Genomic DNA, 7,379 nt, shown 5'->3' with positions numbered 1-7,379 from the left:
CTCGGGCCGCGGTCGCTCGGGCGCGCTGCCGTCGCTCAGGCGAGGCCGCAGGTAGGTGCTGCGGGGCCTCGGCCTCGCGCGGGGCGGCCGCCGGCCCCGGCAGCGAGAACCGCCTGCGTGGGGCTCGGACCCTCCTGAATAGCCCGGCAGGCCTCAAAGCCGCCCCGGGACCAGGCCTCTGCTGGTCGTTGCCTGGTTGCGCCGCCTTCCCCTGTACGCGCAGAGTTCGCCTTAGAGAGCAGCCTGTATTAAATAAAATGGCTCTTTGTCAGGGGTTGTCCCACGTGCTTTTGCCGTGAGGTCACTTCGGTTAGCAGAGCGCGTGCTCGTTTATCCTGGCTCCGTGTTTCCAACCGCACCTTGGCACTTCGGCATGGAAAAGTACGTGCGGCCTTGTATCATCTTGTCCAGCCCTTGCAAACCCCGCCGCTCCTTCCCGTTCCTATGATTTTGGAAGCTTGCAGGATGAAAACTAGTTAATTAAAAGCTAAAATTGTTTCCAGCAGCGTATTTGCCCATGAATCACTCTGCCAGCTTTTGTGCTTTTTCTGGTACGATTTCCTATTCTTTTCACTGTTTTCCTCTTGCTGTTGCTGGGCAGAAAATCTATACAAGTTACAAATTAAGCTGACTGACTGCAGAGTGAAATATAAAAACTATAATTTAAAAGATAAAATTATAAATATAGGGAAGTCAAGTTTTTATAGTTGCAATAAAATGATGTCTTGTAGAAAGCAGACAAGATATTAAAAAATGTGTTTTTAAGTTGACAATCATTTTAATAATTATTTAGCGTGTTTAAGTTACAGTAACAGATGGGCACATCTGAGCTTGAAGCTTTCTTGCAGAAGAGATTTTAGCCATCTATAACTCATGGTTTGCTAGTAATAACAGTCTTCTGTTGGTGCTGAAGCGATGGAATGGTTCAACAACCAAAGCACCCAAGTATCAGATCAGGACAGCACGTAAAATATGATGTGACAAATAGAATAATGAAAAAAAGCCTGTTGCTGTAATGATAAAAATCCTCTATGAGAAGCTTCTAGTACTATTGTAAGAAAGCTTTATTTTTTTGGTATAAGACATAACGTGCATTTACAGTGTGGGCACTAAATGTCATTCCTTGGAAAAGCACACTGTCTGTGGGGAAACCACACCTTTTTGTGGTGTGTGTAACGTAGGAAATCTCTGCTATTAAAACAGCAGCCCAGTTTATTAAATTGATGCCTACAGGAAGGGTTTTAGGACAGTATCTCAGAGCCCTGCTAATCCAGCATAGGCGCAAACTGAACTTCAGATGGGAGGTTCCTCCCAGCTACCTGGGAGAGGCTATTTGGAGGTGTACTCCTGTCTTCTAGCTGCCCACCTTGTGCAGAGAGCAATAGCCATGTGGTTTGGCCTCATTCCAGATAATCATCCCTTGCCGTTCTTAGAATTCCTTATAACTATTTTCTGGCCCTTATAAAATGCTGCTTCCCATATGCCTTCTATATCTTGGAGTCTGCTGCTGATTCCTAAACCTGTCTTTCACATTTAACTCTTCATTTCGCATGTGGTGTGGTATATTATCTGCAGTTCATTTCTGCAGTACATCAAGCTCTTAGCTGCCAGAAAAGCACCTTGAATTTCTGGTTAATCCCTGTCCTGTTTTCTCCAGAGAACTTTAAATTCATCTGAAGCTTTAGAAGCATTAACTTGTGGAAGCTGTTCCCAGGACAGCTGGTAGAGCTGGGTGTCAAGCAGATTGATTACCTCAAGCAGAGCTATGGAAAGAACTGATAGAAAGTGGGCCTGGGAATGTGTCCTCTATACACCTGTCCCGTGAGGCAGCAGGCCGTGCACTTACTATCACTACGCAGCCCAGAGCCTGTCCAGACTGAATCTTACATGAGACAAGCTTATAGTCAGAAGTGTGGTGGGGGAACAGGAGAGAAGCAAGTGGCAGAAAAGCCAGGGTGGGGAAGTGAAGATTCAAACTGCACGTGTTTAAGATCAATGTCTCCGTCAAGTGTAGCAGGCTGGAAAAGGAGCAGGCCACAACGGTGCAGTAGATTTACAGCCTGTTAAGTGCCAAATGCCATTTTTATCAGAGCCAGGTTTCAGAATCATGACCACTTAAATTGCTGTTGTGAAGGATGTTGCATGCAAGTAGAGTGGCTTCCTTTTTTCAACTGAAGCCAAACCCACAACATTTCATTATCCTCTTTTCTTTCCTTCTCTTTACCTTACCCCAACTGTGTGATCTAATGTGGCACTATGGATGCTGGAAGTTTATGAGAGTTCACAAAACAACTGGATATGTTCATGAAACAAAAATCCATCAGGAGCTGTTGAATGTAAAGTATCACCTCTGGTTATTTGAGTTACAGATCCCTAGAGATAAAGGCAGTATTCTGAGAAGCTATTATTATATGCTTGCTTTGTGCTTATACTCTGCTCTAGGCACCCTCTCTTGGTCTCTGAGACAGGACACCGAGTTAGGCAGTGTTCTGGTCTGTCTGGTATATATTTTCTTATGTCCTTATATTCACTTGTTCCTGGGTGGCAGTTTATTGGTGGTCACATTGTTTTGGGCTCAGCGTTGGTCATCCTGGATCCGTCAGATGATGTGGTCTTACACTGCTGTGGTCTAGCTAACACGTACCTGAGTTGCAGCTCTACACATTGGCAATTGCATTATTGTCGAGCATGTTGCAAATTATCTCTAGAGCTGCGTTGCCTTCTGCGATACAGAAAGTGAAGTGACACCAGAAGCCTGAGCAAGCGTCTGTTCTGTTGAACAAACAACCCACTTGTAGGAAGCTTATCCGCTGGACCCACGGTTAATCCTTCTGCTCTAGGGGAAGAGAGGGGAGAATAAAAATCAAAATTACCTCAAATGATATGTTGACAGGCTTAAAAAAAGAAAGAAAAAGACTTCCGTAGACTGCCTATCCTATCCCCTATGCAGGGAGGATAGACAGATTCCCCCACGATACATTAGGAACCATTTCCTAGAGCATCTACAGATGATAGCGTGCTGCAGGCTGTGGAATGACCTCCCATTTTATCCTGTTAGCTTCAGCACCAATACAGGTTCAAAATATAAGGAATACCAACTCTGTACCATACAGCAACATGTACTTTCAAGGGAGATTTAGCTAACATCCACCCACAAATACATGAGTCATTACTTTGAAGCACACTCCAGTGTAGACGTATCCTGAGTCACTTCCATCTCAGGAGCTTATAAATATTTAGTTAGCCACTTAGTTTATAATTTAGTACAATAACAAAGATTTTTTAGAAAAGTCTCTAGATATACCTTTCACTAAGAAGCTTCTTGTATACTTTCATTCTTGCAAGTTCCTTTTAACTTTTATTCAGCTCAGAATTTTTTGGCACATATAACTTACAAAAAACATAGTTGAACTAAGAATGAATTTCCCCTGGTTCTGATGCTTATGTAATTATTTGCATCTATTTTAAATACCCAGCATTGTTCATTGCAAGAATGCATTTTTATTTTAGCAATGACTGATGAACGCTAATAAGGATATGACTCTCATAAAGTAGAGTGGCATATAGCTCTTCCTAAAGATCCCTTTTAATTCAGCTGCTCCAATGGCCTGTGCTGGAGTCAGTGGGGATGTACCTGGACATAAAAATGTGTGAGATGGAAAATATATCAATTCATTTTTTTGAAGAACCAGCTAAGGTTCTTGGAAAAAAAGGGCTCATTATATTCCTCTATTTTTAGGCCGTGGTGGGAAGGGATAGTAACTAAATGCTATTATTTATAAAATCATAACTCTACTGTTGTAATTACAAATGTTTGGGTTAAAAATCTTTGTTATATAAAAATGTGATTCTTCAGTTTACATCTCTCAAATTAACAGATTTGACCAGAAGCTGGTGATTGCTTTACAGACCATCTTTCAGTGCAGACTGTGTACAGACTGCTGGAGGCCCGTGAATCACAGACTGAGCAACACTCCTCTCCAGCAGAACTGTTTGAGCCCTCTAGCTGAAAGGTAATCAGCAAAGATGAAACCAGGCTGGCTTAATGCTTTCTTTTTTACCCTTGATTAGCAATGATTTTTCTGTTTGCTATTTTGGTTGATTGATTTCTGTTTCAGTAATACACACACACAGGTGCCACATGTATGTACTTTTAAATTTTAAAAAAGCAAAACGTGTTCATTTCTTCACTGTACTGTAGGAAAACCTACTGTATCATTCTCTATGTAACACAGACAGTAGCGTAGTTTCTGCCCCTTTTCTGCAGTAAAAGAATGTATCCCTACTGACAGGAAAATTGTTGTTTTAAGATGAACACATGGATAGTAGAAGAACTAATGTCTGCCTGGAAGAATACAGACTTAGGTAAACTTGGCTGTGGGACAAAGGAGAAGACTACTTAGAGGCCAAGTCAACACATTAATCTGTGTGGCCCCAATACAGGTGGTAACTGGAGCAAAGCTGTCCAAAGAAAGAAAAGGGCTTTGCAACTGCAAAAGCAGAAAGCAAAAAAAAAAAAAAAAAAAAAAGCACAAAACAAAAAGGAGAGGCCAGTTGTTCCCTTACCATATCATGTATTCCTATTATAGTGAAAAGGTAGACATATAAAATAACTCAGTCTCTTTTGGGAGCTTGCCTGTGGCAATAACTACAGAAATGTGATGCTCCCAAGGCATGTATTTGACCAGGGCATCTGGAAAGAGAGATTATCAGCCTGCCTGGGATCAAGATAGCTCAGTCCACGCATTAGCTTAGTCAAAGCCAAGCAGCACGGGTAGCAGTCATCAGCACCCTGATGAATACCTAGCCTCCTCGAGCTCCCTCGTTATTTACCAGTGAATAATTAAGGGGTTAGGTGAAAGTATCAGGTCAGATGGGCTGATTCACAGGGTATGGTGCTTATTCCTCTGACCAAGTGTTTTGTAAAGAGTAGAAGCATGTTACTGATCTGATGGAAATTAGAGCTCATGTAATTTTTTATGGTAAGGAGTAGGAGATAATTCTGAAGTACAAAAGAGACTGATTCAGCAAAAAAGTTTCAGGTGGTGTATTAGAAGTAGAGTGAACACTTTGTCTACAAACCAGGCCTTGGGAAAGAGTATCAAGATAGTCTTGTACTACATCTATCCGATCTGGATAGAAAGCTGTGTGAGGCTAGCAGTGTCATTCACTTGGCTTGTAAAATGCATTGCACATCTATGGCAATCAAAAGTCCTTCTTATTTGGCTGGTATATGTAGATTGCATTGCAAAGCCTGATTCCGTACTTCCCTGTTCTCCATGCTACAAATGATGACACTCTTGAAAGTCCAGATGGTTATTCATATATGCGCAGAATTACCCATTCTAATTAGAAATTTATTTTCCGGTACAATTTACTGTATCAGGCTCTTGCAATGGTGTGAGCTTTGATGACTGCTTTTTTTAAAGGAGGAGTCTTCAAAGGGACAGCTACAAGTTGATGGGAATGGAGGTTGGATGGAGACTGCATAATGCTCAGATGCCTTAGTCTAGAAGTATGTATAGAATACATATAGGCAGTACTAATGGGAGGAGGGAAGAGAAAGGGTACTGTCCTCTCAGTAAAACTGTCCTTTCTTAACATGATTGTTGCATTCTCTAAGGAGAAGGGTGCTTCACGAACCCCCTGCAGAGCCTAGACTATAGTGTGATGCCAACATGGTTGTTCATGTAGCACCTATATTGGAACAGATTAGTATGAAGATCAGTAGCAACTTTGAGCCTGACCATGTCTTTCGAAGCTGTATTGCATTAATGTATAGCAAGGAAGCCTTTAATCAGAAAAGTCAGTCAACGTGAACAGTAATGCAGCCTGTTAAAACAAAAGGTCCTTATGAAATTTGATAAGCAGTAAATGTACACTTGCCAAAATGTAGAACATATTTTAAATGAATACTGTATGTTGTTGCAAAAAATAGAGAAAACACAAGTGTAAATACAGAGAAAAGAAAAGGCCCTCTTAGCACTTGATGACTCTATTAGCACAAATACTTGAGTATATTTTATTAAGTCTTTAAACTTCCTTTGAAGGTTATTAAGAAGGTTAAAGCAGAAAGTTTGGTGTCTTGTGGTGCCAGATTTACCTGGTCTTTTCCAGTTTGGCTTTTTTCTGACTGTCGCAGAAAAAAATCCATATGGTTTCTTTGGTCAGTGATATTTTAGAGGTAAATAATGTACATATTCAAAAGTACCTTTTCCTTCCTTTTAAGGTTTGCTAACAGTTTTGATACTAGTAAAATAACGTTCTCCTGATACACTGCAGGTGTTGATTGTTTTTTTTTCCTAGACAGGAAAAAACCTTTTCTTAAGAGGTTTCAGTCTGAGGGATATCTTAAATGCCGGGTTTAGATTGCTGTTCAGTTGGTCTGAGAGCTCTTCCATTATAAGATTCCGTTAAGTGCTCTGCTGTCACTGTTCAGTTAACACATGCTGTATGCAAAACCAGTAGAGGAAGGTTATGAGCAGTTTGGACATATGTTGCCACGTATTCAAATATTCATCCTTCATTTTGTTGAACCACTGGGTGTGATTTGTGTTTGCTTTACTAATGCCCGATCAGAATGAAATCTGGATAGGGTTAGACGATTGCAGCTCCGCTCAGCAAAGCTGTTAAAGTTATTAAGCACAGGCATAACAGTGGTGGTATCTGCTTCTGTGACCTTTCCCGTAAAACTTTACTGATGTAGGAGACAGCTGTAACAACCAGAACACGGCCAGGTACCACGGTTCTGTCAGCTTTGTTATATACTTGCGCTTGCTGGCTACGCCCTCTGCACCTGGAATATGTATTAAAAGTCAAAAAAGAACATGCTGCTGCTGGGAATCAGCAAGGCCTCAAATGTTAACTTAAAAAAATAATTCCCCAAAAGATATCAAAATCTGAAAAAAGGGCTCTGTCTAGTGATTCTATGTCTTTTTTAATTTTTTTTCTTTTTTTTTCTTTTCATTCTTACTGAAGTGCTTGTAGAAAAGGAAACGTTCATTACCAGTGGTATTTCCTTCATTAGAAATAGAATCGATTATGTCCGTTTAGGGAATCCTTTTCCTTCCTACTTTGTTCTACTGCTATATGCAGTCCAGGCCTTACTGGTTTTTGGCTGCTCTGACATATCTCCCCCCAGCACAGGAAGCTGTTAAGTCATTCTTTTTGTAGTTTTGGGAAGAAAAGCCCAGTACGTGCAAAACATCATCTGTTTCTTTTATCACAGAAGTAAAACCAGCCTGCAAAGTTGGATCCAGACTTTCTCTGCTTTTGGAATTGCTCACGTCTGAGCCATTTACAAAAGCAGTCGCACTCTTCAGAACCAGATTTCAGTCTCTCTCCCCTGGCATGTGGGATTTCAAGTCAAGTTCTTCTGC

At 41.1% G+C, this 7,379-nt stretch overlaps 1 protein-coding gene across 1 annotated transcript in view; it reads left to right on the top strand.

Annotated features, from left to right (window-relative positions):
• The first annotated feature begins 3,976 nt into the window (after positions 1-3,976).
• The window catches only part of LRRC31 (leucine rich repeat containing 31), a 47,743-nt gene continuing 44,340 nt past the window's right edge, over positions 3,977-7,379 (top strand). The window contains exon 1 of the mRNA XM_013945189.2: positions 3,977-4,013. The gene's annotated coding sequence lies outside the window, so the exon portion shown is untranslated. The remainder of the gene's footprint in view (positions 4,014-7,379) is intronic.

Source organism: Apteryx mantelli, chromosome 9 (assembly GCF_036417845.1).
Source record: "Apteryx mantelli isolate bAptMan1 chromosome 9, bAptMan1.hap1, whole genome shotgun sequence".
NCBI classification, from domain to species: Eukaryota; Metazoa; Chordata; class Aves; order Apterygiformes; family Apterygidae; genus Apteryx; species Apteryx mantelli.
Note: the sequence above shows the minus strand (reverse complement) of the source record. Positions and strands in the feature narration are given on the sequence as shown.